The sequence below is a fragment of the Miscanthus floridulus genome, chromosome 2, assembly GCF_019320115.1.
Source record: "Miscanthus floridulus cultivar M001 chromosome 2, ASM1932011v1, whole genome shotgun sequence".
NCBI classification, from domain to species: Eukaryota; Viridiplantae; Streptophyta; class Magnoliopsida; order Poales; family Poaceae; genus Miscanthus; species Miscanthus floridulus.
This window is the reverse complement of record NC_089581.1, coordinates 162,785,072-162,801,582: the sequence shown is the minus strand read 5'-3', so window position 1 is coordinate 162,801,582 and position 16,511 is coordinate 162,785,072. Positions and strand designations below refer to the sequence as shown.

Sequence of the window (16,511 nt, the reverse complement as noted above, 5' to 3'; positions counted from 1 at the left end):
CCGCGCCGGACCCGCTGCTCCGCCGCGCTGCCCTCCTCCTCCACCCCGGCGTCCGCGCCATTCCATCTTCCGTGCCTCCACCGTAGGGCTGTCCAGCCACAGCACCCCGCCGCTGTCACGTGTCTCCGCCGTAGGCTCTGCCCTTCCTCGGCACCGCCGTCTCGCTAGAGCACGACGACCTCACCCACCCCTGCATCGAGCACCCCAACGTGTCCTCCCTTGCCTCGCAGCGCCGCCCCTCCTCCCTCCCACGCAGTCTCCGTGGCCGCGCTCTCGTCGCTCAGCCACCGCACGCGCACACATCCTCGGTCTGGCTCTGGACCGCTGCCTCTTCCGCGTGTGCCCACGCCGCGTCCCCGCGGTCGCGCCGAACTGGCTGCTTCTCCGTCGTGGCTCCTTCCGTGCCCACGCGCCCGAGCCGCCTCGCCAGTCGCGACTACCGCGCCCTGGAGCGCTACCGCGCTCCTCCCGCTCACCGAGCCGCGCACGACTCCACCGCGCCTCGCCGGTCTGTCCGCGCCGAGCTCAGACACCACCTCACCGCTGGCGTGCCCTCACCGCGGTGCCGCTCGGTTCCTCTGCGCCGGTGCTCTACTTTGGAGGATGAACAAGGGTATGAGTCCAAGAAGATGTTTTATACAGGGTTCTATTGCGAAATACGTGATTCACATTAATAGTGTCTAGAGTACCGCAGGCTAATTTAAAGCAGGTGCAAGGGCATTTTTGCATATATGTCATCGCCACAGTGCCCAACCAGGCTAGGCGGGCTTGCTGGGTCAGCCCGCCGCTGACCGCCGGCCTTTCCGTTATCTAAATGCTTTTCGAATATAGGTTTCTAGTTTAACTTGTAAAATTGGTAGCAATTTGTGTAGTGGTCTAAAAATTGTGAAACCAGTTTTATTGAGTTCCTAAAATCATGATCTACATGTTAGTATAGTTTGTTCACATAGTTTGATAATATTCGTGGAAGCTATATAATTAATTTAAGGTACTTAATATTATAAAATATAAACTTGTAGGAGTTTCCATGATAAATTTGTAATATTATTGTATCTAAAATTTATACGGTAGGCTTCCTAGCAATATTAGGTACTCACTATAATTTTTGTAGCTCTAGAATCATTAGTTTGCTAAATAGATAATGATGTCTTATTTCGAATAATAATTAAATTAATAGAATAAAATAAAGAAACACCTTGGTTTATATAACTAAAATTATTGTTGGGAAATAACGTCTTATCCGACAATGTGTATATGTAGCCTAAGTACGGTTGTCGTTAGAACTAGCCCGTTAACTCAAGAGGCGTACGTCGTATTTTACGAGCCACGATTGCAGTTGATTAATTACATCTTTGCATTGCATCGCATGCATATCATATAGGTACGATGATGGATCAACGGATCGATCGAATGATGATTGGGGAATCCGAAGATGGTGTAATGGTATTCTCTCCAGGAGATGATGCAATGCGCTTTCTGTTCAGATGATGTGGATGATCTGAAGATGCTGATACTAACTTTTTAATACCAAGGAGGAGAATGTTAGGATAATCTCCACCAGTTGGCCCAACGGTCCATTTGGGCCCTTGATCCGCGTCCTGATCGGGGACGCTCAGCCGATTCTTCTGGCTGATGAGCCCCCGTCGCGCAGCGCCATAAAAGGATGGTGGGGCTGAGGCACAAGATATGAGGTCACCGGTAGCCGCCAGCCCCACCCCGAAGTTCCTAACCCTAGACCGGTCGATAGGGACGCTTTGAGTGACGGAAAGCGCCATCGCCTTCGCCGCCGCCACAGCACCACACCTGCACTGCTGCTGCGTTCGACGACCTAGCGGGAGCATGCATGACTTCCCCTACTACAACTCCAGTGGCCATGTCGCGGTGGTGCCGTGGCTGCTGCACATGGCGAGGTACATCAACAAGCTCTTTTTGTCTAAGTTAAGTTTTACCCACTAATCTATGCCTAGATGATCCTAGAAATGCTATCAGTCTCATGGCTGGCAAGGAAACCACCAAGCAATACCAAGAGGAGGGAGGAGTACCATCTGACTGCCAAGGACGGTGATCTCCAGAGCAAGACGATGCTGCTCAACGGGGTCCCGTTAGAACTTGGAGATGCTGACAGCATTCCAGCTATGGATCCGGTGCTCGTTGCCGTTGATTCGCCTGTACACCTAGCACCAACATCCATCGCCTTCGTAGTTCTACCCAAGTTTGAGGACAAGGCTTGTTCTTGACACATGAGCTCTTGAAATAAATATTTTTGCTGCAGTATGCCTTGAAATGTTCCATCGGCCTATTTTGTGAAAGAAATCATATGACGTGGGGATAAAAACGGCAAAGCATTGTTGTGTGAGGAGGAAGCCACACTGTGAACTGTGATACTGAGACCTCAAGCCACAGCCGATAAACTGGCGTGGGTTAAAGCCCATAGAGTCCGTTTAAGTGCTGGGCTTCCATTTCGACTAGCCTGCTCAGGACCTCAGATTTTCTCTCTCGCATTTCCACTGTCCCAAACGCCTACTGACTACAGTATAATTCCCACACACAAAAAAAAAAGGCTCTGTCTGGTTTGATTCCAGAGATAGCCACGGCACGGGCACCGGCTGCACCACAAGTGCGGCGCTTGTTTTGAGCGCCAGAGGTTGGCTTGCCCGAAGTTTGGTCGCGAAGCAAACGGCTGTCTGAGCAATGGAGCACCCAGAAGTTGCGGCTAGGCAACCTGCGTACGCCATCCAAACAAACCTGGTGACCGCAATACTTGGTTAAATTTAGTCAAGAGGCCAAACGCTTGTCTAAAACAGAGGAAGTTTACAAGCTGCCGACAAGCAACAGAGGGGCGTTCCGATATAAAAAAAACTGCGTGGCGTTCCTTGTTCCAGCCCTGTCTCTCGATAGGCTCAACCATGGGAGTGACGTAAATTTTGTTCAGTGGATCTGGATCTCTATTTCTCACAGTTCAGCGCAAATACTCTTCAAAGAATTATCTGCACATTTTTAGTATGTCAACAATTGTAACAATATCCTGTAGGTTACTCCACAAACAATGGCATCTCTACTACAATCATCTCCAACCTACCAAAGCAATCACAAAACTACCAGAACAAAATTTCAATGACTAAGTATAAAAAGAATTAAATGGATGGATGGAAAGCATATAAACTTGCCACCTCATAATATCCGCCTCCTTTCTTCGTCTTGATGAACCAATCATTGAATCTTCTAGCCTTCTGAGTTATTCTGTGACGAAGGATCAGCCCAGTCCCAGAGTTCCTTTTGCGCAGTTACAGTATAGAAAAGAATGATGCACCAGTATGATACAGATTGTAAGAATTGTGTTCCCCTATGATACAGATGAAAACTCCTGAGGTATTTGAATGCCAGTTTTTGCAGGGGATGGTCAGTTGTATTGAATGCTGGTTGCTTTCTTGATTAACCAGTATATGTATCCAGAAGCAATCGGCCTCTCCAGCCAACAAACGAATCATAAACTATACTCCCTCGCTGTGTCCAGCATTTGCTGCAAGTCACTCCTCGACATGCTGAGGCTCCAAAATATGGCAGTTTCTAACAAAGTCGTTGGAGTAGTTTACATGCTTTGTCCAAAATGGTTGAAGGTTCTTAAAAGCAATGTCTAGCCATGGCTTGCACTGGCCATTGTAATGTATCACTGCAGCCCTCCTGACACTCTCAATATCTGTCTTGTCTTGGTATCCTAAGCCAAGCAAGGTGCCATGATGGGTCTATGCCATGCACATGACCCCTAAATGCTATAAGGGCGGGTGGTAAAGTACCAAATTTCCAGAGTGTAAGACCAGATTTTAGATTCTGCAAAAGAGATTTAAATTAATGTGAAGACAAATAATGGTAACCAACAACTCTTATCATGTTTTATGTAGTAGTTAACTATGTTTTTTTTAATTATTTATAATTTTCTATGCCTGGAAGAATATATAAGCGCATGGTGACCAAAGCCAGGTAGAAGAAAAGGAAAATCACTTTTTACATTTACACAAGAATGTTGAATCAAGGTTTCTTTTTAAGATTTTGGAACACTGTGCATAGTACAAAGTCTGCATGCAAAAATACCAGAATGATTTCAGTTCAGAAACATAGTCAATGAACTATGGAACATAGAGTAAGGCTGGGAAATGGATATCCTTGTCGGTGTAAAATGCATTACCTCCTTCAACCAGAAATGATATGTATCCCTGATGTTTGTCTTCCTCCAAGCTGCCAGATCAAATATATTCATACCATATGCCCAAGCACATTCATCTGGGTCAAGACTCCGAGCTATCACAGGATGCGAGAAGTTGAAATACGTCCTGAAACGCTTAGACATCACCCAGCTGTCTTCCCCTCTGCATGTTTCCACAGCTCCATCCACCTTCCCTTCAAGATTGATTGCCCAAAGGGGAGACAAGTCACGCTGAACAACAATGTCATCATCGAGGAAGACCACCTTGTTGAGGTTAGGAAAGAGCTGGTTGAAGAAAAGTGAATGGATCAGGTTAAAAAGATGTACAAAGTCTACATTACAAATTTCACAATCTCTGCTACAGAGTATAAGTATAAGCTAGCTTTAAAGCTGTACTGTATGGTAAGTGCAACTCAGTTATTACTAGAATTGGGAAAAGGATAATGGAAACTAAAAAGAGGTGGCGGAATATAACAGCTCGGCACATTAGCAGCAAGCAAAAGTGCACAATCAACACGTGATAACGATCCTGACAAAACAGAAACACGTTTGAATATCTTCATTTGAATCAGATATAGAAAGAGAACTAAACATGCATCTTAGTACTGGAATGGTTAGTGGGGTATCTTTTAATTATCACAGTTTCAGCATGCATCACGTGGTAATGATGTAGTACGTAACTGTAAAGGTCATACTAACTAATCCAGCAAGCTTTAGCCCATCCAAATGGTGTTCTCACAGAAGTATTCAATCAAATTAAATGCACAAGTGAATAAGACAGATCACATATTCACTACATTGAAGGTGGTTTGAGTATGTCCTATTACATATGACAGTAGACTATCACATCCACCTCTGTTCTATGAAAGAAAGCATGCATTGTGACGTTTTCCAAGCTCACTTAATCAGGAGCCTTGGAGGCAATCACCTAAACAACCTAATGCCCTACCATAAAGATATGCTAGAAAGCATAGCGATGGAATCTGGTTGACACATCAATATGAAATCCTTAAATAAACCGGTAAAAAAAGGAAGTGCGACAGATAAAAGCCAATGGCAAGGCACCTCAGGCAAATAAATGCGGAGATGGTTCAGCAGGGAAATGTATTTGGGGCTCCGAGCCTTGCAACTTTGAAGCAAGCACCCTAGGATTGTCACTTGCACTGGAAACTGTACCATGATCTCCATGATAGTGATTTCTAACTCCACGATGGTTTTCTATAGCCTCTAGTACCGGGACATTTTCTCTTGTCAGCCAGTCAAACTGGTGAACACCTTTTACTTCAACTATTGCAGGAGATATGGAATTAAGAGCAAACCATGAATGCATCCCAGGATATGTTTTCTTATCAGTAATAACATGGAAGACTACTTTCTCGGGCACTGAGGAAGATCGTACAGTGGAGCTGACAACAACTGAAGCAGCAAGAATGTTATCACTGGCTAGAATATAATGTTGGAAGGAATTATCAGAAAGCAAAGGTAATAGTTCTGGTGGCGGTAACTGTTTCCGTGCATGAGCATTTGAGGAGTATTCATCAGTAAGGCGCAAAGACAGGCAATGGATTCCTTTGGGAATAGCAGTTGCAGCATAATGTTTATACAGCTGTTCTGCCAACCTTGACCTCTTTACCTCCTTATCCATGCTTTCCATCTGCAATATAAGTACAAGTAATAAGAATAAATGTTATAAACCACAATAGTGCTCTAAAGCACCTAATCAGGAGCTAAGGCCAAAGGTCAATATTTTATTAAGCAGTGTACAAAAAAGCAGCAATACACAATTACACAGAGATGGGAACCGAATGCTGAAAAGGATGACCAATTACATATCCAGGAGCAATACACAAATGTACGTTAGCTCCCAGAAAATGTATAGATTCACTTACACAATTGTGAAATACTTCTGCAACTCTAGTTTTTTAGTGATCATGCCCTGTATTTTTTCCACCCGAGAAAAGTCCCATTTCCATTAACAGCATAACGGAAATACAGAGTTTTTGGAAGATGATAGAAAGACAACATAAGGTTTAAGACCTACACCCAGGCAAACTAGACGGATGCCTGAAACTCTGACTCAGAGCTAAGGCACCAGAAACAGAACCTACCATAAAATTCCAACAGCGATATAACTCCAGCGGCAAAGACATAACAGGAATGCCAAAGACAAGGCAGAATTTAGAGAGTACACGCTAACTACAGATGCCAAAAAGCATCACGTGATACTATGCTATAATTGCATATTGTCACAGAATAGGCTGCCGTTCTCATGTACATGCCATTCTTGTTCATAATCAATGAATTTTTGTTATGTTTAATTAGTAGCAAATGTGATATGGATTATTTGAGTGCCCAAAATCAATATGTATGTCCATATCATATTGGGGTCTTCCAAATACACATCACAAAAACCAATTCAGTTTTGCTTTAAAAGCTTGCTCATGCAGCACTATAACTTACAAAAATTCCAATGCAACAGTGTGAATAAAAAAAGGCAAGTTAGTTCCGTACCGTAGCTTTCAACCTAACGGCAAATGTTCTAGCATCATAATGGTTATCCTTCATCTCCAAAAGAAAATCCCTGAATGATTCTGGTAACTTTTCATTGGATGGGAATTCCTCATTGTTAACTTGATCAAAAATTCTATACAGATCATTGCACCAGCCTCTGTTAACATTAAGAAGCGGTAAATAAATTGTTGTCTCTAAGAAAAAGGGTAAACAAAGAATCACGAGTTACTCAAAGAAAAGTACGAGTTTAGTAACTCACTGTAGAATCACCCCCCTGCCTACCAAGGAAACTAGGCCCTATTCGCCTCCCCAAGCAATCTACAAAACAGGATTACAAAGGTTACAAAACACATACTATGAGATATAATACAAAATGTCAGTTCCGTGCAAAGAAATAAGCTAACTGTGATAAAGCACCCATGCAACCCGGGGGTTCTACAGTAAACAGCAAAAGTACTACCCCCAATCCCAAATGTAGGTCATTCTAGGATTCTATCGGTCAGACTTATATTTTACTTGGCCCATCAATGTATGATGAAAAGTTACATAGATTCACAAAGCATGGTTGACGTTACTAGATTGTAGATTCATCATGGAAAATATTTATATTTTTTACAGTTTAGAATCTGCATAGCTTTTTTATTAAAAAAAAAAAACAAGTGAAAGAACATTAAGACAGTGTCATTGTCCTAAACTTACATTTGGAGTTAGGGGGAAGTAAATAATACTAATTCCATACCAGAAGACCTTGAAGCATGAACAAAACCAATTATCTCATGGTATCAGCAGCTTACAGAAGAACATAACCCAAGTAGAGAGCTTATGACAACCAAACTTTACACACAGAAATCAAGAACTATCTGCCAAATATTCCACAAACCCATGATACCTATTTGTCTTTGCAGGTGCTATCAAGTCACATTTCATACCATCAATCAATGCTGATTGCCTGAACCTCAAGTGCCCAGCCCCAAATTATTTTGCTTAGGCTATTAGGACAAGTATCCCTACTCCCTATGGTATCGCAAATAAGGTACTTATTAAAGTACCAAAACTGAAGTTCCAGTATTTTGCACAAATCTAGGAACGGCTTCAGCATAACTTCTTATGACTGGTACACAGGGAAGTGAAGCACGTTTATCTAAAAGTAATCAGCTGGCCAGGTGCAGAAGTGGAGCACTTTTACCTACAATTAATCAGAGTTCCAGTATTTTGCACAAATCTAGGAACGGCTTCAGCATAACTTCTTATGACTGGTACACAGGGAAGTGGAGCACGTTTATCTAAAAGTAATCAGCTGGCCAGGTGCAGAAGTGGAGCACTTTTACCTACAATTAGTGCCTGTTTAGTTCCCAAAATTTTGCAAATTTTTTCAAGATTCCCCGTCACATCGAATTTTTAGGACGCATGCATGAAGCATTAAATATAAATAAAAAATAAAACTAATTACACAGTTTAGACGAAATTCACGAGACGAATCTTTTAAGCCTAATTAGACTGATTGGACACTAATTGCCAAATAACAACGAAAGTGCTACAGAACCATTTCCCAAAAAAATTCGCCAACTAAACAAGGCCTTAATCAGTTAGCCAGGCACATCAAGGGCTTAGTTATATCCCTATAACTTATATATCCATCCTTGATGCCCAAACAATCAGCTACCTAAGATTTTAGAGTCCAGATGAACAGGTAGGTACCCAGTTCAGAGTTGAAACATATGATCGGTATATAGGGAAGGACTGATAGTATCTTTCAGGGATCATAGTATGGTTTTTGCTACAGTCTTGCAAGACTCAGCTCAAAACTATAATAAAAAAAGCTCTTCCAAAGCTAACACTGCAGCTGATAGGAGTAAATCCAGTCCCTCAATCCTAACCAAAGTGATGGCTTGAAAAACTACATTTCGACCAATGCAAGGAAATTATATGCCTAAGATCCACAAATCTACTCACCTGGAAACTGAATCATAAACCCAAATAGTCAACTCTATCTATTTCAGTTCAAATCAGCACATCAAACAAATAAGATCGCCCACGCCTGAGACCTTGAATCTGAAGCTCGTAGGCGAACAAATCACACGTTCTCGGAGAAGCATTCGTACATTACCACATTCCCACCGACACCGCGAAATCCTATGCCAAGGGCGCTGAGATCCAAGGTTTACCTCCCCAAACGCACCAAATCAACAATCCAACCCGCCGCAACCAAACCCAGAAAGAAAGAAAAAAAAAATGCCACGAGATCGCAGCCGTCCATCTTACCGACGGAGGAGCACTTGCTTCCGCCTGCCTCGAGAGCGGGGACGGCGGCGAGGATGAAGGCGAAGGGCAGGAGACAGCCGAGCGCCACGACGACAGGGAACGCGACCGCGCGACAGTACCACCCCCCTCCGCCTCCCCCGCCGCGCCGGGCGGCCCCGTGCGGCGGCGGCGGCGGCGGGGGCGGCTGAGGCGCGACGCGCACCTTCATGGAGTCGACGACGCCATTGCTGCTGGAGATGGTGATGCTGCGCATGCTCGGCGAGATCCGCAGCTGCATCCTCCCCCTCCCCCTCCCCTCCCCGCCGACGGGAGCTCCGCGTCCGGCGGCCTAGGGTTCCGGCGACGGCGGCGGCGAGGCGGTGGCATTGGGCAGAGACATGCTAATCGCACGGATGATACTAATAGGAAATATCAATGCGCGTCGCCGCTTGCGATGCCAATACCGGGCGGCGCGGGGGCCTATCGGCGAATCCCCAGGGGATTTTGGGGGCGAGGGATTGGGGATTTGATTTCTCTTCCGGGTGCCGGGCGGCTAGGCGATGGCCGGCTATGGGACTATGCTCTGCTCCCGTCTCGCTTGCTTCTCCCCTTCCCTCCTCTCCTCTCTCTCTCTCTGTCTCTCTCTCTCTTCCGTCCCGGAGGAGAAACAAGAGAGATACAACAGCAGAGCATTTTGTTTGGTTCCTCCTGCTGTCTTTGTGTTTCTTTCTTTTTTTCTTTTTTGTTTCAACTATATTCACTCTGTTTCATAAAATACAATTCTAGATTTGAATTGAGCTAAAAAAATACAGAAATATTATACAACACATCTGTGTTTTAGCAAAAAAAAACTTAAATTTTTTTATCTATGACGTCTAGAGTCCACATGTTATAACGAACACATAAACACCCTCCCCTCATCGATTTCTCTCTCACCCGACTCCTTCCCTCACCCGACACACTCTCTCTCCCTCTCTCTTTCTCATCGGGGACCACCGGAGCCGACGACGGCGACCGGCGAGCTTACCCCGGCGCCCGCGCCCGCGCCGGCAATGGCAGCGGTGGCGACGGCGGATCCGGCTCCTCTCCTCCTCCTCTGCGATCTGAGATTTGTCCTTCCATAGAAAAAAAAATTGTTTCTTGTGATCTGTGATCTTGTGATTTGTGATTATCTACAGGTAGAAGAAGGCTGAAGGTAGAAGAATGGTGGAGGCTGTTGGATCTTAATCCTATGGTGCAAAAAATTCATATGTTGAAACTGCATAAAATACATGGTTGTGTAGTAGACATACTCATAAAAAATACAGAAATACTATACAACGCACGCTAAAAATCTATGACTTCGAATAGATATAGTAAAAATATACTTTTACAATTAATTTTAATAATTCAATATCATAAATGTCAGTGACTTTTTGTATAGATCTAGTTAGATTTAAAATTATTTGACTTCTTAACAAATGGATTTTGTTAGACTAGAGTATATTACTAGTATATATAAACACTCTTTCGGTTTTTTGCTTTAATTCATGATCCTTTTTATCAATCTTCTCACAATTTATAGTTAAAAAAGCTTATTATTCTCTTTTTGAGGTTGCTAAGTATCAAGATGTTTGGCATATTGCATGTAAATAACGAGGCATTGGTGATTTCATTAGATGTTATCCTTACTCGTCTTACTAAATACACACTGCATGTATAATAATAGGTTAAAAGTTTTGCATTGGTGTATTGTGTCATAGTATTAGTGAAGGCAACGTTATACTATTACAACAACAAGTGAAACAGCTCATAATCGTGTTGACTCAACCTTTTGGAAGCTGGACGTTTTGTAGCACTAGCTAGTTTCTTGGAAGGGAAGGGCAGGGCAGGGTGGAAGCTAGGCCGAGAAGAAACCAACGGTTGAGTAAGGCCTGGTCTAAATTTAAGGTGTAAAATTTTTTTCGGTGTCACATCGGATGTTATATGGATGTATCGTATGGGGTAGTCGGATACTAATAAAAAATAAATTATAGAATCCGTCCGTAATTCACGAGATGAATTTATTAAGCCTAATTAATCTGTCGTTAGCACACGTGTTATTGTAGCATCACATTGTCAAATTATGGATTAATTAGGTTTAAAAGATTCGTCTCGCAAATTAATCACAAACTGTGTAATTAGTTATTTTTTAGTCTATATTTAATACTTTATTATCCAAATATTCGATGGAATAGAGCTAAACTTTAAGGAGAGGAACTAAATAAGTCCTGCTTAACTCGAGTCCTGTGGAAAGAGACGAACGCCAACGGAGACAGAGGGGCCGTTCGCTGGTATGGAAAGACCAGCCAACTGGCTACTTTCCCTCACAATTTACTGTTCACCAAACCAGTCAAACAGTGTTTCTCTCTCACAAAATCAGTCAATTCCATCTAAGTTTTAAACCAGCGAACGGAGTCAGAGTGTGAGCAGGTGGAACTAAGCAATCTAAGCTTCGAAGCTGTCAAATTGACTCACCTGACAGCGATCCCTCATCGACCACAGAAGGAAAGAAACGTCCATATGTATATTGCGCGGCCATTAATCTCCGAGTAATGACCCATTTTTTAATTCATAAAATAAATCGTACGCAAACTCCCCATCACTGCGAAAAAAATGCGATGATTGTTGTTGAAACGAAAACACCTTGAGCATTTTTCGCACCGACAGATTTCGCTCCAGCTGAACGACCGGGAAGAGCTCAAGTTGACCTACAGCAAGCTCGCACCGGTCGAGGCTGCCAACCGTCATCACTCATGTGAAGGGAACTTGTTACCTGAGGGGGTTAGAAATTTGCTTTTTCTACTGTACCTTTCATTTTATTTGGTAAAATATTCATTTGGACATTAGCTTAAAGATTCGCCGGCCATTCAGAAAACTGCTTAGTTTTCTTTTTACCTAATTTATGCTCCTATGTGCCTAAGATATGTGACGGAGACTTTAAAATTTGGTTTTTGGGTGGGATCTCTAATTTTGGGTCAGTACCTTTCGGTTGCTGCTTTAGCCTGATCTTTAAATCTAGCTTAGCCAAGTCATCACTAGTTGTTTGATTGGTTGTATTCGCCTGTTCGGTGGCTGGAAAAAAGCTATGCTGATTTTATGTTGATTTTTATGAGAGAAAAATACTATTATTTCACTGAAACGGTACGGCTGATAAGTTCAAATGAACAGGGCCATTATCTAAATGTCATGTTTGGTTGCTTGGTTTGTTTTAGATAGGATCACCTCTTCTTCGTGATGGTAAGTTTACCTCCTGTCAGGCGTTGTGTCTAACAGTGGTGGGTGGAAGGAAGAGAAGGACCGAGCAACTCTCCTCCTCCTCCCCACTAGCCATGGCCGGCGACGCAAATCGTACAGCAAATGGCCAGCGACGCAGCCACCGGCCTTCCTTCTCATCTCGTCAAAGGCCATCCACCTCTTGAGATCTGGCATGTCTGAAAGGTCATAATGGCTAGAGGGGGATGAATAGCCTATTAAAAATTTCTACAACAACACTTAATAAACCGGTTAGACAAATATGATGTGAAGCGAGTGTTGCGCTAGCCTACTAAAAATACAAGCCACCTACCATAAGTTTAGTTTCTATAGTTATCGGTGTTTCGAATAAACACCAACTACTAAATTTATATTTGTTGCGCGTTAGGCTCGGATGGTGTGTTAAAGGACACAAGGTTTATACTGGTTCGGACAGAATATCCCTATGTCCAGTCTCTTGCTGCTCGTGTTATTAGCACCGAAAAAAAGTTCGTAGTAGGGGTACAAATGGCCGAGAGAGGGACAGGTCCCAAGTCTCTGATGAAATGATCGAAAGGATGCCAAGAGCTCGGTTGCTGCTTGACTGTGTGTTGTGTGATGTGATGTGTTGTGTATGGAATCGATCCGTCCCCTTAGTAGGGTGTCCTACCCTTCCTTTTATAGACCCTCCCTTTTATAGACAAGGGGGAGCAGGGGTTACAAATGGGAAAAGAAGGAAAAATCAAAGGTAGAGACGGTCCTTTGAAGGCGTCAGGTCTTCCTTTTTTCTTAAGCCTGCCCTGCTGACATGGCAGACCAAGCTAGGGATAGTGCGTTCGCTAACCCTGACATGCTCGTGCCCTGGCTTTGCTTCAGCAAGTGGTTACGTTCCATCCCACTCTAGCTGACGGTGCGGCATGCCGGGGTGCCGAGCCGTGATCCTACGAAGAGCAGACGGAGAAGTGACTGTAACACCTGTGGTGTTACGAGCTTATTTAGCACCGTGATTTAGACCTAAGTAAAATTTCCAAAAACGGGTTCCTCGGATTTTCGATTTAAAACATACTTGATGCAATGAGCGAATCCTGTGTGACCTAGTTTTGTGGACTCAAATCAACACCCAAGTTAAAATACTCAGTGCGTAAAGATATTTAGGGATGTCGAACGATGATGCTAACAAACGGTTTGTTCTGTTAGATTGAGCTTGAGCATGAAAAGCAACATTTATAAATAAAATAAAATCCATTAATAAACAGAACGATATATAAATATATAGCTTTTGAATCAAATTTAAATTCGAGCTTTGTTGAAATCTTTCTGTGCCTAGACGTTGCAAATTATCTAAATTAGTAAATCGTTATATATATAAGTATATATACGTTACGACGATAACTCTAAAATAAAGAATTAGAAGAAAGGGCAAACATACTCGGCGATACTAGTAGCGATTTATTGTACTAGTTGATCGACTGCTCCTCGCTCTTTCTTTTCTCTGCTCTCTGCCTTGCTTTCTGTCACATCATTCCAGAGCAAACAACAAGTATCAGCAGCTCTTACCCGGCAGCAGTACCCGCACAGGACACGAGTGCACTAGGCAAGCAAGCAAGTGCATGCACGCGCAACCACGCCATGCTGCCCTGCCGACCTTGCACTGTACCTGGCTCGTCGTTTTTTCCCTCGCGCGCTTGTTTTCTTCTGCCTCGGCTTGTCTGTCTGTCCTCTGTGCTGCGCCTGCCTATGCACTCTCTCTTCTCTCTCTCTCTTTTTGCTGCACTGCTTTGCCCCTATCTGCTGCCTGCCTTTGTCAACGCCTCTGCCTGCCTGCCTCTACTTGGACACCCAGGTGGCCATGTCATGTCAGCGCCTGTGCTGTGCAGTCTTTTTCGCAGTCGCATCGCGCCAGTGACGAGGCCAAGCTGTGCCAGGCCTGTCCCTCTCTTTCTTCCTTTTTCTCCTACTTTCCGGCCGTCGTCGCTCGGCCACAGTGCAAGCGCACCGAGCTCTGCTGCTAGCACGCATCCGCCATGGACTAGCTCGGGGTTGGGCCCAAGTGCTGCCTCCTCCTCCCTTTTCTTCTTTGTTGCTCATCGGTGTCGCCGAGCCAAGCTGCCACTGCCGCTTCACCTCCTCAGTCACGCGCCCGAGCCGCAGCCCCACTGCGTGGCCCGCTGTCGTTCGCCGGGCCGTGCCCTGTCCCCCGGGCCGTGCCCCGTCCCGGCACAAGCAGCGCCACGTCCTGCCAGTGCCACCCATCCGCGCCTTGTTCCACCTTCGCTGCACCCCGCAGCTCCACAACCACATGCCTAGAGCACCATGCCCGTGCCGTTCCACCGCTCCATCTCCAGCACTGGACCCGCCGCTCTGGCTCCACGGCGCTGCCTCTTCTGTGCGCATATGAAAGGTCCTTGTTTGGTTTTGGTAATTGAGTGACAACCTAGGTGGACTAATTGTGTTTATGTGAGATACACAGGTGATTAGTCCACAGGTACATGTGTGTGAGCAACATATGCCATGAAGGTGAAAATGGCTTGGAGATGTTGCAAAGCTCACACATGTGATGATGAAGGAGCTTAAATGCACATGAGACATGACATTGAGTCATGTGATCAAGGTGGAGAAGATCAAGACAAGACTTGGCTTGATGGACCGGTTGCAAGCGTGAAGGGCAAGTCGAAGGCTTTGGAGTGATAGACTGCATGGCGGTGAAGCTTGAGCAAGACTTGGCGCCGATGGACGATGGCAACGATGAAGAGCAAGTAAAGTCAAGATCGATGAACCAATATGATCATGTGATGATATGAAGTGGATCATATCATTGTTGATCGTGTTGGTGCATGTGTTGCATCGACATTGGAGGAGATGGAATGGAATGCACAAGGTAAAGGTATAACCTAGGGCATTTCATTTCACCGGTCATAGGTGTGTAGAGAAGTTTATGACCGGGTTTAGGATAGATGGTCGTACTATCAATAGGGGCAAACTTGTTTGCATATCGGTCATCTAGTGCCACTCGAGTGATCTAACTTTGCATTGTCGCTAGGATCGAGTGGCGTGGCAAGTTGAGTGGCTAACATCCTTTGGGAAATGATTGTGAAAAGCTAACACACATACACATGGTGGTGTACACTTGGTGGTGTTGGCACATTTACAAAGGAGGTGGTGTTTGTAGGGTTGAGATGGGTTTGGGGTTGGCGAGATTCGGCACTTTTGGGAAAATGGAATGCCTATTTTCTATTGCGCTGGATACAAGTTCTTGTGGTTGGCACATTGGAGCAAAGGTGATGAAGTTAGAAGTGAAAACGAGTTGGTCGCGAAGACGCTGGCGTCGGTCAACTGACCGGACGCTGGGTCTAAAAGCACCGGACGCTGGTAGGCTGTGTCTGGTCAGACTGACGTACAGTGATGCAGAAGCTGGAGTGTGACCGGACGCTGGCTGCGTCCGATCAAGTGTGACCGGACGCGTCCGGTCGAGGTCGGTACCTTACTAGAAACGACCGGACGCTGGGGGTTCAGCGTTCGGTCAGTTGAAGCTGCTGCGTCCGGTCAGGTCAAGTGACCGTTGGAATCAGGACATGTGGCCGTCTGCGGGCGACCGGATGCTGAGGTCCAGCGTTTGGTCAACACGACCGGAGCGTCCGGTTGACCCGACCGTTGCCCAGTGAAGGGGTAACGGCTAGTTTAGCCCTTGGGGCTATAAATAGAAGTGGCCTTCGGCCATGGCTGGAGGGGAGCACCTTGGGGGACTTTGTGTCCATGCTTGAGAGTGCTTAGGAGCCCTCCATCTCACACATACTTGATAGCGATCATCCGATTGTGTGAGTGAGCGATTCTAGTGCGATTGCATCATGAGGTTGCATCGAGTGGCACTAGGTGATCGAGTTGCAAGCCGGTGGTGCTTGTTACTCTTGGAGGTTGCCACCTCCTAGACGGCTTGGTGGTGGTCTCCGTGGAAGCCCGCAAGAAGCTTGTGCGGCGCTCCGAAGAAGAGCTTGTGAGGGGCATTGTGCTCGCCCCGCGGGAGCCACGAAGAGCAACTCTAGTAAAGCGTGTCATTGAGCTACCCTCACTCAAGGGGTAGGTTCTTATGGCGCCCGATGTGCGGGCTTAGCGGGTGATGCTAATTAGCCGCCGAACCACCAAGTGAGCGGTCGACACAACGGGGACTAGCGTGTTGGCAAACACGTGAACCTCGGGAGAAAAATCATCGTGTCAACATTATTCTTCCCATTGGTTTGCATTCCCGTTACACAAGCTTGCAATTACTTTCATATACATTGAGCTTGTGTTGTTGCTTTAGTAATTAGTT

At 45.1% G+C, this 16,511-nt stretch overlaps 1 pseudogene; it reads right to left on the bottom strand.

Annotated features, from left to right (window-relative positions):
• Positions 1-2,958: 2,958 nt before the first annotated feature.
• Positions 2,959-9,638, bottom strand: LOC136535525 (probable galacturonosyltransferase 14; annotated as a pseudogene).
• Between the last annotated feature and the right edge of the window lie 6,873 nt (positions 9,639-16,511).